General features: G+C 43.1%; 1 long non-coding RNA gene across 1 annotated transcript in view; it reads right to left on the bottom strand.

The window, feature by feature from the left end:
* Positions 1–12,766: 12,766 nt before the first annotated feature.
* Positions 12,767–26,724, bottom strand: part of LOC134159067 (uncharacterized) — a 517,675-nt gene continuing 503,717 nt past the window's right edge. The window contains exon 14 of the long non-coding RNA XR_009963031.1: positions 12,767–17,949. This is a non-coding gene — a long non-coding RNA (uncharacterized LOC134159067). The remainder of the gene's footprint in view (positions 17,950–26,724) is intronic.

Here is a 26,724-nt window from a genome sequence, read left to right as displayed (position 1 = left end):
CCTCCTCCAGGAGGAGACAGTGATGTGGCACCCACTATGCAGCAGTTTGCCATCATGCTTGGGGATGAGCGGTGAGCTCAGGGACTATGTTGCCCCTTTTCTTTGGGGTAGAGGGAACATTTAAACAAAGAAGGAAAAAGACCAACCCAAATCTGGGGTCGGATTTAAGAAGTTAAGTAGGAAAGGTAGGGTAGATGAGGGACTTGAGAAGCCGATTTCCATCACACTGTGGGATAAAATATACTGACCGTTTCACTATTTCAGCCAAAAAAAGGGGAAAAGGAAAAGCAAGCAGAATAGTGTGTGTATTACAAGACATAATTCTCTGAAAATACTATGACCAGTGCATAGCTAGCAACATGAATGTTATTAACATGTTAATTTTGCTAACCCTTTAACCTATTGATTAGCCAAAACAGAAGGAAACAGCATCTTTCCATGCTCCTCCCCTCCCCCCCACTGGCTTCCATGTAATTGGATTCAAATTCACATCTGTAGCTACTAAACCAATGTTTTCAACCTTTCTCCTCCACCTCCCCACCCCCAACTGTTTAACCTCCCATCTCCAGCTCTGGCATAAATGTAAGCCTTTATTTGTGAATATTCCGATAAGCACTTTGCCTCCAACGATATTGTTCAAGCACCAGCATCATTGTTACAGCTGTAATTGTTACTATCAAGACCCAGTTCTTTGTAATTAGAAAGTCAAGATGGTATTCAGCAGTATGGCAGCACAGATTCTCATTTGTTAGGCTATTAGGAGAAAAAATGTTTACAGAGAAAACAGTGTCATTGTTTAGTGCTCTTAATTGACCATCTGCCTGGTAAAGAAATGTCCAAAGAAGGATAAATAAGACTATAGTACACTTATTTATTTATTTTCTTTGTGCAATGAGTAAATTAGGAGAAGCAACAGCAGACCCAAACTAGACAAGACGTTGCTAAATCAGGCTGCAAGTGAAATCATGTCGTGAATACATTAACTTTTATTTCTCTCAGTGTCAAGACTCGTGTCTGCCTCTTCCTCAAAGTTTGCTGGGAAGAAAAAGGAGGCCAGATCTTGGTGGGCACCGCGGAGTTGACAGCATTCATCTTTTAACAAAGTCAAGCATATGCTGCTTTGAGTGCAGCATCTTTGCATGCTCAATGACGTGTTTAATGTCACCTTTCCCACTGTAAATCATCCCTGAGTAAATCCACAAGGGAGAGTGGTACTAGGAATTAAGCAGGAGAGAAATAAAATTCATGACCATGTGGTTCTATCTCAGGGAATTTGGTGCGTATTGACAAGAGAGATTCACACCTGACGGGGCCGAGAGCTAATTTGTAGTAGGGCTGTTTATCTTCTGCCTGAAAGGAATACTTTTTCATATTTAATGTGCATTTTCCTCCCCTCTGTGTGTGTGTGTTTGTGATTTAACGTGGCTGTGGGTGCATCTGGTTCTGCTGCCTGGCAAAAAGAAACGCAGCTTCCAATTTTGGGCTAATTCAAAATCCTGCTTTTTCTTGCTGAAAAAGGGGCATTTTGGTCTTCAAAAAACCAAATCTGATCTTTTCACTGTGCAAGGCGCTGTTAGGCAGGGAGTATTTGAGCTGTTCTTGCTCCATTTGTTTACGGTTTGGAAATGAGACCTGAAAAAAACCCAACAGTATTACCATGCTAAACCAATATGGTAAATGACCAAACTGATCTTTTGTACTATTTGTCTTCCAGCATTCCAGGTGGAAATAATCCAGTGCATTTGTATGTTGATTTATTACAGTGTGGAGTAAAAAAAAACAACAACAAAACCAGAGAGAAGCAATAGGAAAAAAGGAGGAAAAAGAGGAATGAGCAAAAAAAGTAAGAATAGCATTTTAAACTAATAATAATCTCTCAAATCATTACCTTCCAGTTTTGAAAGGCACCAGGATGCCAGTAAGGGGAGCCCCAGTTCTGCCTCCTCCATGGCCACTGCAGTGCCTGTACAGAGGGGCAGCCACTCAGGGACAGGGGGACAGCAACCAGCATCCACAATTGGTAGCATGACAATGGAAGGTGAGATTTCCCACCAGTTACAAAGAGGACAGTGTTTTAGCCACCAGTTCCTATGATAATAAATGCACTAATGGCTGCAAGTGGGTTTTCTTTCCATAAAACCTCTCCTTCCGTGCCTTCACCTGACACCTCAGGTGCATCGCTCCTTGTTCATCTGTTCCCTATGGAAACCTTCCTTTTTGGCACGTTCTCCTGATTCCAGCTCTAAGTACTGACCCTCACAATCTTTGTTGCTTTATCTTGCTTGGGTGCTTACTCCTGTGCACAGATTCTGTTTGAGTTTTGAGGGAGTACCTCAAAATTGTGGGTTTCTGCCTGATGGCTTAGAGAAGGGGTGGTAGGTAATGGAGTCAAGCTATCATTTGTCTTCAAAACACCAACATGTAATGTACTGCTTCAAAAATTGAACTTTTCTTTCCATCCCATTTCTGGAGATCTTTCATTAGTGCCAAGTGCATTTTTTGGGGAGGAACAACCCACCTTTTTACTACATGTTTTCCTTCCAGTAGGGAATATAACTAATACAATAATATCCATCAGCACGTGCAGGAAGGTGAGAAGTGTGTAGGGGTACTGCACCTTTTTCCTGACCTAGAAACCCTCAAATTTATGAGGTCCAAAGTCTTTCTTTCATATCTTCTGAACTGGAACTGAGGGAAGTAGACATAGAATCATAGAATAGTTAGGGTTGGAAAGGACCTTTAGATGGCAAAGCCTGCTTAGATAGCCTCCTGCTTGGATGTGCTGCCATCCCCATACACACTGCCTGTTTCTCTTATTGCTGCATCAGTTTTGATAGCAGTATAATAATGAGATTGTAATACAATGATAAAGGAAGGTGCCTTTATAACCCGCATCTCTACCTGTTTCCCCAGCAGCACGTGTATATACCAGCACCTGTATGTCAGCATGTACCTCACTGGGGTAGGGGCTTGTACATGGAGCCCGTGCCTGCGTTTTGTCTGCGTGTGTTTTGGAGTAGGGAGCAGAATAAGTGGCTCAGAAAACTCTGATTGACAGCAGTAGTTTTAAGCTCATGCATGTCTCGCTACTTGTTCAATTTGTTTAGTCCAGTGGTCTCCTTTATTAGGAGCCTTAGGGTTTTTCTTTTGATTTGGCAGGATGATTATAATGAGAGCTCCTTAGTGCTGCTACACCAGGGTATCTGCCCACTTGCTCTCAGCCTCTGCTGTATAGCTTGTGATTAATGTAAAACAGTCAGATGCCCTTCAGATCAGTTGAATTTGGGGATTCTATTATTAACATGAAAAGCGTGCTGACCGCACAAAGCCCTTGGTGGTACCAATTAAAGACAGCATCAGTCAGCATTGGCACTTCTCATACCGCTGCTCTTTTTTGTTTCTTATTCTTTATTTCTTTTCATGGCAAATCTTTTCCATGGCAATGATGTCCCATCCACCTCCAGGTACCTGTGCCATGCTCCAACCCCAAGGCATGACTTCCTTGGGTTGCAGGGAAACACCTTGCTTTCCACCTTTCCTGCCCAATTTCCACACCCCTTAGCTGGTTCTCTATCTGGCCAGACGTGAGCAATGGGATTTGAGCACAATATCTCTTCAATATCATCACGCAGAGATGGGGACTCTGGTCTGGATTGCCCCTAATGGAAAGCCCTGTGGTGCTCCTTCCCCACTGGTGCAGTGGCTCCTAGCTGCCACCACAGATCACTGGTTGAATTTCACAGTAAGACCCCAGCTTATCACCATTATCTTTTTATTCCAGTCAGTATTCCTTGAATATCAGAAGTGAAGAGCTGGATTATTCACAAAGTGTCCAGTGTTAAACCCTATTTACATGCAGAAGTTGTGCCAGCTTACCCTGAGGTTAAATCAGTGCAAACCCCTTCTGTGAGGACTCTTCTAAACTAATGAGAATGACCTCCCATAATTTCTTTAATTAAAGAACAACAACAACCTAAATCAAGATAAAACATGCTTCATATTAAATAAGGTTGGCCAAGAAAATGGTCTTGTGTCGCTTGAAATGCTGACTACATCTGCACTGACTGAATTACAGCAGTGCTGTGGGCAGAGCAAACCTCAGCTCTGGTGTCTGACTTCTGCTCGAGCAGCAGTGAGAGGGTGTTACATGTGCCCTCACCGAAGGCACCGGAGGTTCTGTCTATGAGGTGGCCAAGGTCTCTCCAACAGTCTGTGATGAATCCCATGCAGCACTTTTGAGGTTTCACGAATTCATATAAGGTGTCTGGATCAGGACAAAGCACTTTCACATGAAAGCTCCCCCTTCCCTCACTGCGCTGCTCCGTGCTTGTCAGGAAGGAATAAACCTGCACCATGGAAGAGCAGAGAGAAAATCCTTCATTTCTGAAACTTTATCTTCCAGAGTCAGGCTTTGTCTTGCATAAGGCTCGCCATAAATCTGGGGGGTCTTGTAACTTTGATCTATCTATTCCCTCTCTGTCTACAACATGTACTCTGATCGCTCTTCTTAATGGCCTATGAGGAATTGAGGAGCCCTTGCGTAAGGGGAAAGCCAGTGCTGGTTTCTTATTTCTCTGCTCATTTCTGAGGCAAAAAAAAAAAGACCTTTAGAAGCTACTTAGATGATCCTTTCAGTTGTGCAGGCAATGGCTATCCTCCTTCCTTTCGTTGCTGATTCAGGAAACCACTGAGCACAGAAGTAGCGTGGTTTCCCACCCAGCAACAACAATCTCATCACCAGTATCATGACCATCTAAGATCGTCTTGTTTATCTCAAGATATCCCCTTCTAAACCAGCTGCTTTCTATGTCTGTGCTGAGAGATGATTATTCACCTACTTTACACAGACCTAACCCCTTCACTTGCTTGTGTCACCCATTCACATAGGGGTTGGTGTTTCCTTATAGAACTCTCCCCATCAGTGCTCAGACGCCCCTGTAAGGGGCTCTATGCGCAGCAAAGCCAACCAGCCCCATGAAGCTTTGAGATATCAGTGCTGCTCACCGTGTATCATACTGTAACAGGAACCTTATGAACAAAATCAGTGTGATTAATCCTAGCAGAAAACGTGGGCAAAACAGGAATGTGATTTTCTCCTCAATCAATACTATGGAGCTCCCACCAATCTTTGAAGGATGTTTTATTCATGCATGAAAAGATACTGGGGCCCCAATATATTATAGTCATTCGTGTTTAGACCTGTAAATGAACCCCAAAAGAATCGTAATATTTTGCTGCCTGCTCCACATATACACCCAGCTTTCCAGTATATAAATTAAAGATAAACTGCATTTAATCCCATTAAGCATTAAAACGTAAGTAAACAAATTGGCTAACAAAATAGAGGGGGATGGCAGCAAAAGAAAACAAGCTCAGCAAATAATTGGTTCTAAGGAAGTTAATGAAAGTTTGTGGTGTGCTTTTTATATGAATAGAGTTCAGAAGAGCTGATGGTTTTGAAGTGTTACTCACAAATCTCCCGTATCCACAATAGATCTTTTGTTAAGCGTACCTGCGCATTTATTGTGTATGACAGCCTAATAAAATGAAGTCATTTGAATAAACACTGTATCAGAATGCCCTATCTTCTGGGTGGCAATGCGCATTTCCCCTGCTGAAGGAAACATTTAACATTCTCCCCATTTTAATACTTTTAATAAATATTTGCAATTCCTGTGATAATGCATAATGGCAGAGCCATGCATTGCCTCCGGAATGGATGTGGCTGCTGGCAGGTGGCCATTTTCCAATTTTCTGTCTCACTAATACACATTTATTATGTATTTCTAAGGGCTTTATATTTTTCCTTCCCCCTCCAGTATTTGGCTTGCCATAAAATTGCTATTTCATAAGAGAAAGGACTCGTGACAAAGAAATTCCAACTGAACCTGCCACTGACAAATGGACATCTGCTGGCCAAGCCAGAGAAGGAAAGCATTTCCCTGACGTAGCTCTCAGTTTGATCCCTTCCCATTCAGCCAAAGCCACAATACGTTTGGCTCAGACACTCCTATTACCAAAGTGGTATCAAGAATCAGCTCTTGCTTAGTAATGTGTTCTGAAGTGTGACACTGCATTGCATCATGTTCTGCGTGACATGACATGAAACAACAGAACGTTACACGATGGGTTATGACACAGGGAAGTAAGATGCAAGTTAATATTATGCATTACATATTTATTCCTTTCCCTAAATGGCTGGATCGGGGCATATGATGAGCTGTGAGTGGTCTCTTCTATACTGGCTTTCTACAATAGCCGTCGTTATAGCATCTGAGCATCCACCAGTGGATAATTAAGCCTCTATTGACAGATGAAATCCTTGAATCTTTCAATAAGCACATATCGTTCTCTGTATTTAAGTAGCAGTATTCATTTGAAGAGCATGGGAGCAGTGACTCTCTAAGTATGAAGCATAAACAGACAGGCAATAAGAAGTGGTAAAACTACTCAAATGATGCATACTTATCCTCTAAATGGAAGGAAGCTGATTTTGTAAAACTCTTTATTGCATTCACAATAAAGCAGGGGATATCCTGTATCACAGCGCATGTGCTTCTTGAACATCCTTTCTGGTAGCAAATGATGTTCAGGGAGCACGGTTTGTTATCAGAGAGCTATTTATGATGGCCAAGATAGAAAGGCACTGAATAGATATCTGCAGCTCTCAGGAACTGAAACATGATGGTGAAATAGATGGAAAGAAATATCTCAAATGAGCAGAGGGACAGAACCTCCCCACCAAAGGTGACTGCAAATTCAATAGCTTTTTCTTCTGGTTGTATTCAAAGCTGTGAAGCAACGGGATAATCCAAATTAATTATATACTGTTTGTTACACAAAACTCTATTTTGATTAAACTAATTCCTGGAATGATAAATACAGGCTCTCCAGCAAAGGATAAAGACTGCGCTGTACCTGTACTCGCAACGTCAGGAGAGGTGGATTTGCCTAATCAGATGTTGTTAAACATGCTCAGAAAGAACTTCTTGGCCATTAAGAAGTGACAAAAACATGGTTCATTTTGGCACCTTCCATGCACTTGCTAACACCAGGGAGCACAATCCCACCTTGCTTCAGTTGCACCCTGCACAGAGGAAGAGGTACAAGCGAGGGACACGGTGTATGGCTGCAGCAGTGACCACCGAGTCTTCCTGCAGAGGCTCACAGCATCCTCAGCATCCAGCCTCAATAAAGGGGCAAATCCCCACCAATTTCATTGCACTTCTTTCCCCTTGTGCAGCCCTTACAGATAACTATATTGATGTCAGTGGCAGGTATAGACAGGCTGGCATTTGCTGAACCTACACTGGCTCAGTGAAGCTTGGCAGGCTCAATTAGGTGGTGGTATAAAAAAGGAATGGGGCCGTTTGCTTTGATGAAAGCAAAGCAGAGCTGCTGCGGCTGGAAACTCACATTTTCCCTGTCGTGGCCGACAGAGTGCATTTGCTCAGGAAAAGTTGCGATTCCTGTTAGATTACTGGTTGGCATTTGACTGTAATTCATAGAGCAGCAAAGGCTACAGAAGGTCTAGTTAGGAAAGATGCTGCTGAGCGGTGTGTAATAGCTGCTGGGGCTGTGTTTGAGTTAATCCACTGCCATCTTTCTTTATCTTGGTCAGACACCACATTCATGTTTCCACCAAAGCAGCAAAGTGACTTTTCATTATGCAAACTACTGTTGCTTCTTGGGCTGGGAAGCCCTCAAAGAGGGTAGGGAGAGGGTATCTTTCTCTGTCCCTGAGCTAAAGTAGGACAAGGCTCCAAACAATTAACTGAGGATTAGGAACAGGCTGCTGTACAGGAGGTGAACCTTGGATTCACTGTGGAACTATGGCAAGTTGCTTCATTGTCTGCAGTTGTGGTTTTCCCTTTACTTGACCTGCGCTGGCCCCAGTTCAGGAAAGAATCACTGTTTGGAAAAGTGCTTACTGGACTCAATGTGAATGTTTCAGTGCTTTCCTGAGCCGCTCCCGGCTATACTGCAGTGCTGGGGCTGTGCATGGCAAAGGCACATCTCTCACTGATGATCATGGGCTGATGCCAGGGCTCAGACTGCAATTGGGAAGTGCTCAAGTAGAACATTTTTTGTCCTTTTTTTTTTCTTTTCTTTTTTAAATGAAAATTAATTGTGTCTCATTCTTCTTCATGGAAAGCACCTATTTTGAAAGAAATTCAGCTGAAAACCATGAGGCTTTGGTGCAAACTTTTCAGTTAACCACTAGATTTTATCACCTGTCTGAAACATTATTGGAATCTGAAGTATGTGTCCAAAAAGATAATTATTTTACATAAATATTACTAGATATTTATGTAAAAAACATATAACATATTATAAATATATATTATATATCAGTAATACATATTATATGCATATATATTTAATTATATGACATATATTAAAATACATAAATTTATATATATTTATACATCTTTTTCACATGATTTATGTAATGAAGGATAAAAATGCTAATAGATAGTTGTATAAACTATTTCTGATAGGGTGATGCTCTAATATCATTTATATAGCACAAATAGTATTGTAACAATATAACACAAATAGTTTTATATTGTTCTATAAAATATAGGATTAAATTAGGGATTCAGGAGAAAAAAGTTTTCCTCCTTTGAAACGGACAATAATCGAATGTTGGGGTGAACAAGGGCCCCCCCAATACCTCCTCCTGCCACTTTGGTCAGTGGCAAAGTGCTGCTCAGGAATTAATTCTCTGTTATTAAACATTAGACTTTTCTACCTGCTTTTTTTTGGCTACTTCCTGCATTAACAGCCTTGCTGCCTGTTTAGAGCTGCTTTGGGGGCTTGCTCCTATGCAAGATATTGTTGCAATTAACCCATCTCACACTGGAGAACTGTGGTTTGGTTCCATTTACTTTATTAAGCGGGGGATACGTCACTATGGGTTTGCGTTGCTCGTGTTCAATGCAAGTTGATAAGAACCAGCTATTTGAAGGCATGTAGAAAAGTAGATTAAAGGTTTCCTGTCCCCTCATGGTTAGCTTTCTCGTAGATGAAATGAAGACTCTGTGAGCGGGCACAAGCTGGTGATACCATCGGTTCCTCCACCAGTAAGCTGACAGTATCGGCGGTCTGAATCTGAGCATCTCTTGATAATGATTTCCTTGTGAGAAGAATTCACATATACGTATTTCTTCCTCTGGTGCATGCATGCTGTTTCCTTAGCAATGAACTGTGGATTATGGTCCAACTCTGCTGGGTCAGTTGTCAAAGTACAGTAATTCACCTAAGCATTTTTTCTGAGGGGCGCACTAGTATTTTTGAGGCAGGATGCTCTCTGAAAGGGGATGCGCCCCAAGTTTTAATCTCAGAGCACAAAACTCGCCTCAGGTACGAACAGCAGGTAGATGAATGGGAAACGAAGAGATTGCTGAAGAAAAAGACAAACTGCACTTTGCCCAGATGATGATGCACTTGAGTGAGGAACCTGATCGTCATGCAGAGATTGCAGCTTGTGCTGGTGCTGCATCGTGGTACCCTGACCCTTTAGAACCTCAACCCCCAGACCTGCAGGGGATCATGTGCGTTGTCCCAGCAGCGAGTGCCTTGCTGCTGATTTCATCCGGTTCAGAGTTTAGTTCCCTTGAAGAAGGTTTCTCTGAAGTAACTTTTCATTACAAAGGGTGGCCATTAAAGAAAACAGAAGAAACAAAAACCAGCAAAATCAAGTAAAGAAAACCCACCTGAAAACAGGGAAAACTGCGATTCTCCATGAATCTTCTTCGGCCCATACTATAAGTATTTAATAGGATACCTTGTAGGAATAGACAGCAGCAGATTCCTACAATAACTTAAAGGACAGCCTTTTCCTCTCACTTCTTTTACAGCACGGCCCACTCGTCCTCCTACCAGATATTGCTTGCACAGCATCACCATTTCTCTTCAGATAATCAGTATAGGTTGGTAATAATGCATAGCAACACACAATTAAAAATTAATAGTGAAATGATGACATTATTCTCTTGTAGCAGCACCCCCTCCACCTTCCAACAAAGGCCTTTAAAGCACTTTGGCTGTTTCCCAAATTAGCTGATTAATGCCCTGCCTAGCACTACTCCCATGATGCACACGTGCTATTACCAGGCAGGAATTGCTGCTGTCCATCCAGGAATGGGGCAGGTGGCAGGGAATGCTCTGCTCAGCATCTGTCAGCCCCACCATGCCTGGAAAACCTGCTCCAATGGCAACAGCATAGCCAGCCAGTGTTTGATACTATTGGAATCATCCGTGGCATTTGCAACTGCAAGGCAAGGCGTTGGGAAGTCTGGAGAGAGGGGATTTGCTTTCCTCACCGCCAAAACAAAGGCTTTACAATGTTACATATATTATTCTGATCACAAAAGTATCTTGCATTAGGGCTTTCAGCGTGAGATAATTGACCTTGACATTGCTTTCAGCTGAGGGCACGTAACTCTTATCGCAGTGACTTATCTTGAAGGAAAGCGTGCAACTGCAAGGAATATTTACTTACCATCTCCTCTGTTTTCTGTGCTCTGCAAGGACAAGTAGGCAGAAGCGTAGTGAGGGACGGAAGGCATTTTATGTGGATGAACACATGAAGAGGTGATTATGTATTGCTAAAAGTCTAATCCTTGGATAAACTACAGTTTGCTATTAATTCTTTGGAATTGCTTAGCTGCTACTTAACATTTCCATGACTTAACAATTATATTCTTGAGCTAAGAGTAACTTTCCAACCAAATGCGTAGGGATTAGAAACACTGATAATTATATTAATTAATATTAATGGCAGTGACAATATTTGTAGTCATATGACAAACAGGAGGAAAGCAGGTCTTTAATTTTATCAATTAATTCTCTTTCTAATTGCTTCCACCATTCAATTGTCAGAACGTGTTCCACTTGCAGCAAGAATGCGTCAAGCAGGAAACGGGAAGTTAAGGGGAAGGGGAGATGTGTGTTTGTACATCCAGGCACACGTTTAGCCTTGCCTGTGGGCTTTGCATTTTCTCCTGTCTATTTGTTGTAACTGCCAACCATCTGAGTAATGGGTTCAGTCTCACTTGAGATGGATTAGTAGGCAGAGGCAGTCAGGAGCACAGAACACCACTTACTGAGGAGCTCTCCATGTTATCAATGTCCCTCTTCCCACACCTTGCCATAGGTGCAGGATGAGCAGAGGACAGCAAGCCAAGCAGACCTTGGACAAGAGAGCTCAGTGTGTGTATCTATACAGACTACTCAGATTTGTTTAATACATCTGGTTGGATCAAAGCTGTCTCTAGAGGAAGGCAGAGAGCTGCAGTCCCTTGGCCTTAATCCTTCCCTATGCTCCCATATCTTTATACTGCTCCACCAGCTCAACGCTGCCATAAACCCAACCTAATCCACCCTAGCACTGCCTGGTGTGAGGAGAATCCCTCACCAGATCCCTCACTGAGCATCACAGCTGCCACAGAGGCTTCTTGGCACCAGGAGGGAGGTGAAACCCTCCCTGCAGATGCGTCCAGCTCAGGGAAGAGCCAGGAGATGATGCTCTTGCTTGGTGTCCCAATAGGCTGGGGGTGTGCAAAACCCAGCCATAGGGATGGGAGCATCCACTGGGGAAAAAACATATCCATAAAGTTTTCTGCATGAAAATCTCCATGTCCTGAAACCACTTTCCTCAGGGAGATTTCAGCCTATAAAGAAGCTTTAATGCGTTGAAGTTTCCCTCCACACAGAGCCTTCACCACATAGCAATCCAAGAGGCCAATAAAACAAATAATCCCTATCTATCTCCTGGGGCAGTAAAAAGGAATGCCACCAGCTAAGAACTGTGCCTTCGATGCCTCTACAGGCAGGCACCAACAACCCCTACAGCTGCTAATCCCCTTGCGTGGCTTTACATTCGCTGCCCTCCCAGTCAGTGCCTGGGTGCTGTGATGTTTCAGCATCTGCTTTTCTTCTCAGCTCATCCCTCCTCTGGTCTTCCTTTGGATCGCATCCCTGTAGCAGTGACAGTCCCAGCCAACGCTGTGCAGGCTGAAGGGAGCTGTCACCCAGTACATGCTGCTCCATTTGCCTTTTGGCTTTGCCAGCTAAACTGGGACAAGTTGCTGTCTGCTTGCCCCAGCTACATGGGTACTGGGGGAACATGTCCTGGGGACTTCCTTATCCCCATCCCAGTGAATGTGGGGGATTCTCACTCATGAGGATTGGGGAATACTCCCAGATTTCTGCTTCTTGTCGGCTGGATGCTCTGCCCATTCCATTGCCCCTCCTTGCCGACATCCAAAGCTGCTCCCCAGCACATTTGCATCTACGCATATTTTTAGGCTAAAACCAGGCAGCATGATTCTACCTTGTTGTGCAAGACTGTCAAAAAGGCATTCAGGACAGATTCGGGTCTTTTGTGCAGGTATAAACGTTGCTGCTTCTCCATATCCCCATCAGGAGACAGAGCTCAGAATTAGTCCTTTTGTGTTTGTTTCCACTACACCGGGATGGACCTGTGAGCCTTTGCTTTTCCCCATCAGGAAGCAGAGATTTAACGTATTGAACGCACCAGAATTGCTTAATGAGTGCTCAGTGAATATTAATAAAAGTTTGGACGTGACTCAGGCTACAATGGATGAGAAGTTTGAAAGCTTTGGTTCAAGATTACAGGAGGCTGTGAGAAAATATGGTCTCCAGCAGCTAGCATATAGTGCAGATATTTCACTATCCAGGGATCTCTAATTACTAATAATGTACAGGAACAGTATGATATGTCCTTACAATCGCAGAATCCTTTTCAAAGATAATCTTTAATAGTTTATTTGACAACCTGTAAAATTACAGAAAATTATTAGGCTGGGGAATTACAAAAATCCCCATGGCACAGTCAAACAATAAAATTATAATTACCTGTGGGTAATTGAAATTTAACTGTTTTTTTATTGTATATTACACATCAATAGCAACATAAGTTCAAGAGTGTCCCCCTCCCCTCCCTTTTCTTTTCCTTACAGAAGCGGGGAAAATGGACAACCCTGCTGGTAGCTTGTGAGCCCTTGTCACAGAACAGAGCTTGAACAATTTCGATTAAAGCAGTACGTTCGAGACTGTCATTAGACCTGCATTAAATTACATATCTGGAATGTTAAAAATAAAGAGTACTGAAGCTTATTCACAGCTGCCTGTGGTAAAGTATGGAGTCAAGGTTTTGATTATCTTTAAAGTTCTTATTTTTCCCTTTTCTAAAACTTATTGTTTCATCAAACAAATATCTAGCACATTTAAGAACAGTATGAGCACATGAGCAGAATTGCTTAAGATGGATAAAGCGTTAGCGTGTTTCCATTCTGTGCTCGGCAGTATTGTTTAGTACTAACAATGGTAATTTATCAATTATACAAGAGGGAACAAAGCACTCTGAGCTCCAGAACTACCTATTACAAGGCCCAAAGCTTGAGACCCCTTCCAGACCTCGGGAGGCATCATTTAACGTGAGCGCTTGCATTACCAGCCTTTGCCTTGTCCTCTCTCGGTGACCCCACGGCGGCTGCTCAGTACTCAGCACCGCGGCACATCAAGAATTCCATGGCTTTTTTTTTTCCTAAACCAGGAAAATTGTAACCTTTTTTCTTCTTTCCTTGTGAACCAGGGCTCCTGCTAATGAGGCGTGACTGTTCCCTACCCCTCCTGGCTGCAGCCTGCTCTTCTTGTCTAGGAGGTGAGCCCATCCAGTCCCCTCTCGCTGTGTCGCTTGGGATGGCGTTAGAGATTTTTAGAACAAGCCTAAGGACAAACCCCGACCTTTTTGGATGCAGCACAAACCCCCAGATATGGTATTCTGGACAATTCATTGTCCATATGACAGCTTTGTTACGTACAACTGAGATGCACAATGACGGTGTTTGCTTCTGTACACGGATCAGGCTGGCTACTTCAATTTGATTCTGTAAAGTGCTTTCTGATCATGATGTGAATGTAACTGCACAAGTTAAAATAGCTCTGTTTTATTAAGAGTTTCAATTAAAATGTTTAATAGACAGATTTTATCGTGAGAGAGGCATCACAAAGGCTGAGTACAACATAATGGCGAGGCAGGTATTGTTATGATTATTATTACTGTTATTTATGTATAAGCATTGAATTATTAACTGAAAACTGGGAAATCAAGTCCCTGCACCCCAGAGAACTCACAAGAACAGCTTTTTTTTGGGCCAGGCAAAGCATCTCTGCTTTGTGGCACAAGTAATGGTGCGTATACCCCGGTCTGGAAATCTGTGACCCTGAATGGGTTTTCCCATTTCCAAAGATCAAAAGTGGCAGAAATTCAGTTGGATCCATCATTGCCTGCCTTTTACTCTTCCCATCGCCTTTTCTTCTCTGCCTTTTGGTGCAAGGGCCATCCCTGCACGTTAGAGCTGTTTACTCTGTGTCTGTTTACCCAGCAGAGCAGCTGGAAAGTGCTCATCAAAGTGGTATTTGAAGGCTTTTACCAGGAACCTGAGAGGTATTTTGCCTTCCTCCTTGTGTTTTGGCCTCCTAAAATCTAAAGTGGAGCATCTGTATTAGAGTTAAACCAAGAATAAATCTTTCAGAAGGAGAAACCCCAAGAGGGACTGTATCATCAAAGCAGTTAATGGTCTAAGCTACAGCAGAGAGGCAGGGCTGGCCCAAAACTCACGGTCCTTATGCCAAATAGCCATGACCTTCTATAACACAGTAAGGAGACATAGCTGAGAGAGTTTTGTTTTGCTCTAGCTGTTTCCTAATCTCGACCCTTGACCAACACCTGAAGGCCATAGGAAAGTTTTCCTCCATCCTTATCTCAGCCCTCATTCCCTGGCAGATTCCAGCTGCTGAACTCAAAAAAGAGAAGCTGGAGAGCGGTTGTCCACTAGGATTTATATATACGGGATGCTTGGAAGCTAAATCTTCCAACCACTGACATGCACCACACTGTAAGACAAAGAGCAGGAGATAAATTTTCCTGCCTTTGAAATTTCTGCTCGTGTCACTCACCCAAGGCTAATTTTTACCATTGTGACTCCAGTGAGAAGCGCTATCCTGACGTGAGTGTCTTACTCTGCGCTGTGATGCCGGGATGAAGTGAGAGCTAAGGATGAGCAATTGTAGCACTGCCAGGATTCAAGCCAGGTCAGATTTGTCATTTGCTAAAAGTGCCTTGTTTTTTGACGTAGGAATCAGGGAAAACACATTGATGCAACATGTGGAGAAGGACAAGAAGGTCAGTATTTGCCCCTATAAATATGATTCAAACAGACCCAAGCCTCATGGTAATGGCAAAACATTTCCAAGTGAAAACAGAAGCTTTTAGGGATAGCCATTGACACGGAGTGCAACATAATGGGAGGGTCCAAAATCAGGGAGCTCCCTAGGGAAATCATCATTAATGGTCCTCATTTTGCTCCCATCTGTAGGGTGTTTGAGCTCACAAGTGTTTAGGTAAGGAAGGCTGCAAGTTCCAAATGAGGTTCGGCTGTTTTTCCTTCTCATGGATGAGGTTAGAAGGTTAATAAAAGAGTTAATCCTGGTCTGCCCTGCAAAATGGAACAGCTCACGTATGTGAGACTTCAAAAGGCTCTGGAGTGTGTGTGTATGGGTGGTGTTATTTCCTGACAGAGCCGTCCCAAGAAGACGGGGGTTGCTTTTTGGAAGAGGAGTTTGGCCTTTAAGTAAATCAGCTGGAGTGAAAATAAAAAGGTAAAAAGTAAAATGGTTTTGAGAGTAAATCCTAATTCAGTTGACTTAAACTTTTAAATATGCTAAAGGTTTGAAGGGCTAAAAAGAAATAGTCAATTTAGGGAACATTAAGCTAAAGCATCTCTCCTCAAATTGGAAAAATAACAAGGATAACAGTGGGAAATACGATACAGATTTACTCACTGGTTTGGTGGACCTGGAAATATTTTGTGTTGCTTTCACTCTGGCCAGTTGTAACCACAGAAGGGTTGCAGAGCACAGGTAGAGGACAGGCCCTGTGGGTACAGCGGGGGGTTGGACACTCCTGTTTCTGGCCTCCACATTATGCCCAGCTGATTATAGCACCAAGCAGTTATTTATAAGGAGAGCTGGGTGTCCATTTGCTTTCCAGCACTAAGGGAATGCCTACTGCACAGCACACAAAATCACTTCAGGCCCTGTTAGGTTCTTCTGGAGAAATATATACTATAGTGTGGGTTACTTATATGCCTCCATGACATGATATTCCTCCTGCACAGATGAGGCTCCACACTAAGGAACAGTGTAAATGTTATAGTCGATATCCCTTGGCAGAGAAACTGCACTGCAATTTCGTCTTTCTTCTTTCCTTCCTCCTGCACAAGGCTCCTGTGCTAGCAGCTACCCATCTCCTATAAGGAAATGGCATTGTGTTAGAGTTATATAGTGTATCATATTAAATTTTATAACAGTGCTTGGTGTTTTCAAAAGACTTGGGGGGGAAACAGCATCAATCAAGGAACCACATTTGATAGACTTGGAAGGGGCCTCCTGGGTCATTTTGTCCAAGACCCCTATGAAACAGGAAGGCTTCTGCAAAAGACCTTTCCCATAAATGTATCTAACCTTTCCTTAAAGACACTGAGTGATTGTGCCATAAATACCTCAAGCAGGTAAACTAGTCTGATTGACCTTATGACCAAAAAGTGGCTCCTAATACTGTATATAAGGTACAATTTTCCACTCCTTCAGCTGTAGCTAAGCAAGAAAAAAGGCCAAATACACAGTAATGGGCAACACCACAGACTGTGCAAACAGTTTTGCTTTCACTTTACTGCCATCCCCTACCATAAATCTGGATGTACCACTGATACTTGGTTTACCAGTGTAGTGTCTGCGATCCTTGTGGTATCTATCTCACTTTGTCTCTGCCTTTTGGAGAGCCAGCATTACAGAGTGTAGAAGTAACAAAGACGTACGAGCAGCACTTTCCGATTCAGAAAGCCATTCAATACCCTATGCCATGTAGTTAAAGTATTTATTTCTATTTTCTATTTATTGGAATTTGTGAGCTCTTTCTCATCAGGACCACGGGAGCTGGGGGAAGCACAGGCCTTTCCTTGTCTCCATCAAGAGTGTCAAAGAATAATTTTCATTCTCTTCCAACAATTGTGCATATAGAAAACTAAATACCTGGTAGTTCAGCTGTTTGTGGTTGCAGAAGTAATGCACTGTGGGCTGGTTGTGGCCCCATCCTGCTCTGCTGCTTTTCTCTCAGTGAATTTTAGAAGTGTCGTTCTGTGTAGATGTGTTATTAAATCACAGACACATTCAGTTCTGAGAGCTGCCTCAGCTGCACATAAACTATCTTTGTCTTGCCTTTTTCTGCCTTTTCTGATGGTGAGAGAGCTGAAGGCTGTTCTCTCTCCCACCTGTTTCTGTCAAGTGCATGGTACTTATGGAAAGGGGTTGTCTCATGGTGTCCATCTCACCTGGATCACCATTACCTAATTCATTCTGGATGCAGGAGAATGTTAGACACCCTTCAGGGCATCCTTGCAGCTCCCAGGGAAAAGCAAGCCTTAAAGGCTGAATATGCCACCGTGGTGCTGCTGTCTGCTGTAGGAATGAACAACCATCTTATAGTCACACAACAGGTTTTGCTGTCACCAGCCACTTGCTGAACATCATAGAGCATCACACCTAAATGAGACACTGAATAGGTCCAGTAAAAGCTTGTGAAAAGGCTTGGGACAAATGTTATTTTAAGGGAACCCCAGCAGGCCCAGCTGGCCAGCCTGCTTTACTACCAACACTGTTCACAACCTGACCCAGAGAAGCATATTGCAGAGTGGCTGAGGAACACTCCAGAGGAATTTCTTCTTCAGAAGACCTGAGAAAGAAGTTTGACAAGGTTGAGCTGTCCTGAGCTTGGTTTCAATGACCATTCAGTGTTCTAGGGTAGAGCAGGCTGTCTTCCTGTTTTGTTTCTTGGTCCAGTAAAACTGGAGTCAGGTCCTGAAAGCAAAAGACACAAAAAAAGTGAGGTAATTTTGACAGAACACGATGATCCTGGGTTTAAAGACACGCTGGTGTCTCCGCATGGCCCTACCTACGCTTCTGCGCTGTGCCTCCTTTATGCCTCATACCTTCAGACTTGCTTTTATTTGTCCTTAGCTCAGTGTTGATCATTTCATAAAGATCTTTTCTATAAATGCCTTTTCTATACAATTAACTAAATGCCATCCTTTCTCCAGAGTTTTAAAGTATTTCCTTAGTATTTAATCACATAGCAATACGGGCTCGAATACACATTGTCCAGTTGTTTAAGTGCAGAGGGTGGTGAGGTCTTGACAACTCAATCTGGTATTATAAAATCACAAGGGAAATACCTATGTCAAGAAAAGGAATGCAAATACTAACAGACCTGCTGTTTATTGCTTATATTCTTTTCAGCCATTGCTGGCTTCTCACTGAACCACCAAAGCAGGCTCCCCTCACCATAACAGCTCATCTTCACCCCTGTCCTGTCCTGAGCTCTGGCTGCTCCAGCAGCCCCTTCTCTGCTGAGACAATTTGAAGCCCACAGCCATTTGCTTACACAGGATCCCTGACTCACATAATAAACTCAGGTTTGCGTCATGTTGACCTGCTTCAGTCCCCACAACCCCTGTTTTCCTCTTGGTGCTTCTCCATTGTGAATCTCCAGATTGTGAATACATAGAGAAACACAGGTTTGTTCTGTTCCATCAAAGGGGGAATGAGGACAAACAGGGATAGTTTAGCTCTTTTATTATTAGTATTATATCCTTTTTGAGGGAGGGTTTTTGTTTTAGCCCAGACGAGTTCTGACCTGTACCCATACCCATACTGTTAGGTACTGCTGGAAACAAAACAGTGCATTTGCATCAGGTGCTCCTAAACAAAATATAATGACAAATATCATAGAGATTTTCTGATCCTGTTCAGAAGCAAATACGGGGCTGCATCTTGCAATCCATTTGGATATTTACAACAGAACATGGCATATCATTTAATTTAAATATGCAGCATGCTCAGTGTAATTAATGCTGTGCAGTGCCTAGAAAATCCTGATTTCTTAATGTGATACAATGCATGCATGCTGAGACCTTTTTTTTTTTAAAGTACTGTATCATTTTGGATCATTAATGGGGAGGCACAACCATTAACCAGGAAAAAGAGCTTTGCTCACTTGGCTCTTTATAAAACTTCCATGCAGCTCCCCAAAATATGATGCAAACTACAGGTTTGTTTTATAAGAGAGGGGGGGAGTCAGAGATTTAATTTTCCCTTGACACAGCATGATGCCTGAATAGCCAGGCAGCTATTCCTAAATTATGTGCATTTCATTCCTAGGAGCTGTGAGCATTTTGAATGGGCTGTTGTTAAATACAGTACACAAGCATAAATACTCGAGGGAACAGCTAGCTGAGATTTTGGCATGAGCAGAAATCTGTTATCTATCGTGGAAGTATCTGAGCACGTAATAATAATGCATATTGATTTGTCAGGAGTGCTAAGAGAGGGGGTTTGGTATTCTGGGATGAGAACTGTTAAAACTTGGGAACATCTTGTGTGATTATAATAAGCCACGGTATTTGTGTGCTGTGGTTCTGGCAGGGACAAAACTACTCACACATAATCTTTAGACCTGAGAGGCTGGCCTGGCTCTCAGTTTTGGAACTGAACCTAAGAGCCTCAATGCATGATAAAGACATGTATATTACACATAAATATAATACATAAACGAAGCGTGGGGAGTTTACAGCTGTATCTAGATAGATAGGTAACAAAAAGGCAGTGTGCTTGGCAAGACGGGTGAGGGCCAAAAGCCCTTCAACATCAGGAGCTTTGCAGCCATGACTTCAGTGAGCTTGGCTATTAGTTTCCTACTTTATCAAGCAGGTCTGATTTGAATTGTGCAAAAAGAAGAGAAAAGGAAAAGGATTCACAACCCCTATCACTTTGCAGGGTTATCAGTTTCTACCAGAACACACTATAAAAGCTCTGTTTATAGACTTGTTGATAGCAAAGCAAATTTTTCAGGTCCTCTAAATAAATCTGTTCCTAAATATAATGCTTCAACTTCTATATTCTCATCTGACACCTGACAATTCAACCTTAAGAGTAATTGGTCCTGTCTTTGAACCTCTGCAAATACTGTATGAGGAGGGTGGACAATTTATTGATTTAGATTGATTTTTGCAAGAAGCATATGAGACAGATACAGTACCAGGTGTCACACGCTGTATATATTACGCTCCTCGAGACCATCCACAGGCACTGAGGCAGGGTTCAAGAGTATACCCAGGTAATGTTGAGCCAGTGCTTGCAAACGAAGCCACCCTGCTGCATGATACCTCACTGAGAGAGAGACCTCAACCAGAAACAACTGAACTGGCCAAGTTTGAATTTCAGGGTGATATGACATGGCTTTCCTGTTGGGAAGCAGCCCAAGCTATGTGCAGGAACCCAAAGGGTTATTCTAGGGCAGGTTGCTCAACCCACTGAACTCTTCCTATTGATGAGCCTTAAGAAGGGGATGGAGTAATGAACAGCTATTGAAATGAACGGTCAGGCGTTTCCATGCCTGTAAGTATGTTTTTCAGTGCTGTGGTTAGTTGAGAACCTTAGAAGCCAGGGCAGTGGATTTGTTGGGAGTGAAAACATTTGTGAACTGGCTGTTTGGTTTGTGACAAAAATTGTCACTGGTATTAATAGCTCTGAGCCCCAGGAAAGCCCTAAAAAACCCTAGGGAAATAGCAGAACAAAAGGAAACAGAAACAAGATGGCACTGAGGGTCTCATCACTGGGGAGGATGATTAAGATGTGAGACAGAGGGCTGTCCCACTTGTGTACCAGTTTGGCTGGGGAAATCACCCTCCTCCCGCTGCCTTGCTTCCCTCATCTATAATGAGGGAAGGAATAACTCTGCAGCACACTTTACACTGGCATTGCATGCTAACTTCATTACTGTTTGCAACAGCCTGTGCAATCCTCAGAGGAAAGGAATAATAACAAAGGAAAAAAAAAAGAATGATAATTACCAAGCACACAGTTTTCATCTCTAATCTTCATTTCAGGATTCACTCTTTCTGATGTCAATATTTTGCAATGGAAGAATGAGAGATGCAAAGTTTCTGTTTGATGGAAGTCAATTCAGATTTAATATTGCCGGGGAGCCGGGTATTTAATACACTGGAGCAGGCTGCAGGCAGCCGCCCTGTTTGCTGCTCCTTTGTACCAGTTCAGGAGCATGCCCGTGAGCAGGGAGAGAAATGGAAAGGGGCTGCTCTGAATTTTCAAGGAGTGTGTGTGGGGGGGATGACAGTACTTTGTCATTTAGCTCTGTCACGACAATTGGGAGTGTCGCACAACGAAACAACATGACACGCTCCTGGTAAATGAAGAGTTTTCCAAGTGATGTACAGCTGTCAAAGCTTTTGTTTGGTCACAGAGTGAGGCAGAAGAAAAACTGCTCTGAAGAGGCACACTTACAAAGTGTCATAGAATCATAGAATTATAGAATGGTTTGGGTTGGAAAGGACCTTAAGATCACCCAGTTCCAACCCCCTGCCATGGGCAGGGACACCTCACACTAAACCATGCCACCCAAGGCTCTGTCCAACCTGGCCTTGAACACTGCCAGGGATGGAGCATTCACAACCTCCCTGGGTAACCCATTCCAGTGCCTCACCACCCTCACAGTAAAGAACTTCTTCCTTATATCCAATCTAAACTTCCCCTGTTTAAGTTTTAACCTGTTACCCCTTGTCCTGTCACTACAGTCCCTAATGAAGAGTCCCTCCCCAGCATCCCCACAGCCCCCTTTCAGATACTGGAAGGCTGCTCTGAGGTCTCTCAAGTTTGTTGTAAAGTGGTTTCCTCTGTGTGTTTAGCCCATTGGCTATACCCTATGAGCAGCAGGAAAACACCCTCTTATATCACGCACTCAGCTTCCAACCTGCTGAGGACTTTCCACAAACTCTTTAGGAATTTCCCTCTTTTCGTTAAATTGGGTTGGCTCTCATTAATAAAAGAATGGTCTAATGGAAAAGAGTTTCTAAAATTATACTGTAACCTAGAATTGCAGGATTCAGCTTTCTGTGCCTGAAGAAAAAGATTCCAAGGCATTAAACTTACTTTATCAAGCATTGCACCTGACATGCTCTCATAAATTTTACATACATTTTAACTTATTTTAATATTATGCAGGCTTGGTTTAAAATATTCCCATGAAGTAACTAAAATGAAGCTGCTCAGCCATAAATTAGAGCTAAAAAAATACTTGTTCCCCCCCCGCCCCATCAATATTTCTTTACTTAAAATCATGCCTTGTATGTAAGTTAAATTTTCCCCTCCTGAGATACTTTGTGTAGTTTAACAGGCCTACCACAGAACCAGAGAGCTCTATTTCTGTAGCGTTAAATGCAGGCCCTTCACTGCCTTAAAGCGTCTCATCCAAAAGCACACGAGCAACCCTTCCATGACAATACTTCAGCAAGGCCCAGGGCCCACAGCTGAAGTTGAACCATGTTCTTATATACATATATAGGAGCAGCCCTGTGTTGGCTGGGCAGATGAAGGCACGGTGGGCATCTGTGGTGATGCCTCTTGCAGCCCATCATGGTCCTAACACCTCACGGATACCCCTTTGGTTGCGACATCCCTTTGGCCAAGATCACCATCCAGCAGGTAACACCATCATCGACAACTCATCGCAGAGCTCCGTTTGTGTCCCCATTCCTGAAGCCATTTCAAAGGCCGAGCTAAACTACACAAACATTTGCCTATCTAGACATAACAGGACTGTTATGAAATCCTGTCAGCTTGTTGCCATTTAGCCTGAACACACGCTGCATGTGTCTGCCGGGCCATACTTGGGCAGCTCTGTAGCACGCTCCCTGTCCCAGACACTGCAGTGATTATGTCTGAATGCTCCTTATCTGATTGAAAAGCCGACAATGCCGCACATCTGCGCTCGCGAGGCTCTGCTGCTGCACTGCCACGCCAGTATTTATTTTGCTTCTCCAAGTTAGTTTTCCTTGAGAAGCAGCAGGGGCCTTCTTCAATGAACTGAAAAATGTGCGTTGTATGAGGGTCTGCGGAGGGTTTGTGCTGGAGTTCAGCAGGCAAATGCGAGCTGGGGAATGACATTTCAGTTAAACATTTGGTTTACATCTTTATATGCCAAAAATATTAATGTCTTGACTTTAGCAAACTGAATTCAGCACATTATAGTCCTTTTTTTTTCCTTTAAATGAAGTAATTATAGCCAAAACGTTCTGTGGATATTTATTCTTCCTTCTCAAAGGTGGAGTTTTGCACATGAACATTTGGGTTTCGGGGCTGAATTGTCAGTAGCTGCTCACTTGACACTCCCCCGTTAGTTTGCGTTGGAAACCACCAGTAGTTTCTTTTCTTGTGTTTATTGTGTTACCCTCAGAGCTTTGATCAAGACATTCTGGATAACAGCAAATCTAGGGAAATGCCTCTTTGGTAGTTTTGAAGCAGAAATGAAGAATATGGTTTGTGTCAAAGGATCTGTGAAGACAGTTAAGGTAATTGAGAAGCGGAAGGGCATGGATGGAAGTGCAGCTGAATGTCCTCTTCACATCTAATTGCATCAGGAATTCTACATTAACATGCAAGTCCTGTCCAAAGGGAAAAAAATAAAAAGCTTATTTTTAGGTAGAAGCCCTCAGTGGGCAGTAAATTACCCATAATATCCCCCAAACTAGCAATTAGCCCTGTTTGCTGACTACCTGAATTGTTTCACAGTAGTTCGGCACAGGCTTACCAGTTATCACCATACTTATCATCAGAGACGCGGCGTTTGGCTCCCGCAGCGCCACATACTCTGTGCCTAAGGTCAGCCATAATAACAAATACGTTTTATTTGCTTCTTTCGGCCCTTCACAACTGTTTTCTCAGGCTTTTAGTATATGAGGAGAGCTGATGCTGCCGTGCAGCTTTAAATGGCAGGGATCTGAGAACAGGAAGCGATTCGCAAGTGGAGTATACTTTGGTATTAGTGAATGTGAGTGATTTCTGTCGATTCCCCTGTTAGCAGATAGCCTTAAGCATCTGCTCTGAGAGAAAAGAGCTTTCTACCAATTTCTAGGGTTTCCTCTTCAGAAGTTCTGACGCTGGAAGATGTTTTTCAACACGAGCCTGGAACTGAGGAGTGTAAAACTGGAAAACATGGAAACAAAAACCTATGGAAATTCTTTCCTTAAGGCTTCTGAGCAGTTTTCATACCCCTGAATATGCCAAAATAGTAACTCAGGTTTGAAAACGAAAGCTGTATTACCTGCTTTGGCAGCAGAAATGATCAGGGGCATATACACACACACAAATGCAAGCACACTTATCCTAACAGCATTGTTTTCCCTGAACAGGCCTTGGTTTTAAAGAAAGAAAACTGAGAGTGACTTAAGCATTTGAAAGAGAACACAGAAATGTCTGGACCTGAAGCATTAAAGTTCTGATTTTTAAGCACTGTGCACACCTTTCTGAGTAATGCTCTACTTTACACATTATTTCTCAGGCAAAATGCAACTGAATTAACATACACCTACTATTACCATTTAAATCCCATTTTCCACGCAGGTTCTGCATCCCATTGTACTGTAACTCTGCCTCTGATCTGGACTAGGTCTGAGTCCATCAGGGAATGAAGAAGACAGAGCAGGAATTCATGATGAAGAGGAGCATTTGACAACTGCTGCTCGTTTGCAAATGCACTCCAAGAAGCAGAAAACGGGAAGATGGCCTTTGTCTGGCTCTGGCTAAAGTGCTTCAGCTTCTTGTTTCCCAAGCAGGAACATCAGCTCTGTGAGCAGACAAACTGCCTCCTCCGTGTAGCCAAGAGAGGCTCTCAAAAGAGCAAACCATCTGTTAAAGGGTAAGCCATCACTCTGACTCTTTTTGCTCTTGTAGGGGCAGATGAATGTAAAGCACAGTGCATGGCTACAGGTTGGTAGAAGGAAACAGCCCTGAGCTGCCCTGCCACTTTATACCTACTGATGATGCTGGAAAACAAAGGCAAATGACACAGAGAAGACTAGGTGAAAGAATGATTCCCTTCTCAGTCAGAGCTTAAGCCAGGACACAGGGAAAAGAGTCATACTGATCAACTTTACCATGCTGAGAATTGCTCAAAATGACCCCAAACCTCCACTGTTTGAGCATGAGATCCTCATGCAGGGATCCACAGGCAACGAGCTCCAGCTCAGTGAGATGCAAGGTGGTTGGCCATCTCCATCAGGCACTCCAGGGGAAAAAGGGAAGCCTTGGTGGGGACAGTGCCAACCTTTTCCTAGGGAAAGATAAAGTCTTTAGGTTGAATGTCAGTTCCACCCTTATTAAACCAGGCCTTGACTAAGAAAAATAGAAATAAGCTGACCATAAATTCACAGTCATCCCCGTTGTGAGCATGTACGTGCATACCTGGCCCAGGCAGGCAAAAGCAGATTGATTAAAACACAAAGTTCACCTTGTTTTCTGAGCTGAAAGCTCATGCTGTTTCTTGGCAGAACAGGCATGTCAGGCCTGTAATAACCACTTGCTACCTTGCTTCAATCAGCGTTAAAACCAGCACAATATTAACATCTTGGGGAAAATCCATCTGGAAACTGCTTTCTGGGGAGGGAAAAATGAAAGGGAGGGAACTGGATACCACACCCAGTGTTTGTTTATGTCTTGATTTCACAGTGACTTTAAGGAACTTCAACCTTTTCCCCCTCCTCACCTGAAAAGGTTGATTTTCAAACATTTCCTGTTAAAGTGCAGAGCTGAACACTTGTTCAGAACGATGTGGCAAAGAACAGCGGTCCTTCAGCTGAAAGAAGGAAATTACTTGGTCTGGCAGAGGTTTGCATTTGCTACTTGGTGTTACTCGGGAGGAGGCTTTTGTGTTCACATCTTCCCACGAATCCCCATGTTCAGTGCAGCAGGATGGCATTACCTGGGACCAAGCCAGCCCAAAAGAGGCTGTTGGGCCATAAGAACCATGTGGTCAGAGCATCCTCACACCGCAATTTGGCACAACGACACACACTTGGATGGGGAAGAGAAGCTGGGTTTATGCCTGAGGGATTTGAGGTCAGAACACAAGAGCTGGGCTTTAAAAAGACCGTGTGTAAAATGGTTACTTTCTGCCACATGGTAATACTGAAACTGACCTTTTCCTCTTGATGTCCTGGTATGAATATAGACTTGACTTTGACGGCACCTCTTCTTTCTGTTGATGCAACTAACATTATTGCTTCAGGATCCGGGGGACACGTGCTTGGCATGAAAAAAATGTATGTAAATCCTGTTGTGGGGAAATTAATGCAATGCTAAGTAAGTAAGGGAGCCAAAGAAAGCCTTTGGTTATCATTTACTCTGATATTTTTCACCCCTTTTTTTCCTGAAGTGCTGTATTCCACCATTGATAGTTTGAAGACTACTAATGATGTGCAGCACACATGCTCTAAAATCCATGTACTCTATGAGGCTGCATTACTGCATTAATCTGCATACTCCAGAGCATTTGGCTCCGGAGTAGTTTTAGATGGCATATTAGGACCAAGCTAGGCTGTAGGTATGTATTCAGTGATGCTTAAATGTAATGCCCTGCCCTTCCTACATCCCAGCCTGTAACTGTGTGGTATTCTGCCCCACCAAAATCCTGTTACCATGGGCTTCATTGGCATTGACAAAATAGACCCTTTTTGGCTTTGTGTCTCACTGGAAAATAAACCACTGGGGCTGGTTTGCCAGCCA

This window comes from Pezoporus occidentalis, unplaced genomic scaffold (genome assembly GCF_034315485.1).
Source record: "Pezoporus occidentalis ecotype Australia unplaced genomic scaffold, CSIRO_AGI_Poc_V1 ctg10, whole genome shotgun sequence".
In the NCBI taxonomy this organism is placed as follows: Eukaryota; Metazoa; Chordata; class Aves; order Psittaciformes; family Psittacidae; genus Pezoporus; species Pezoporus occidentalis.
Note: the sequence above shows the minus strand (reverse complement) of the source record. Positions and strands in the feature narration are given on the sequence as shown.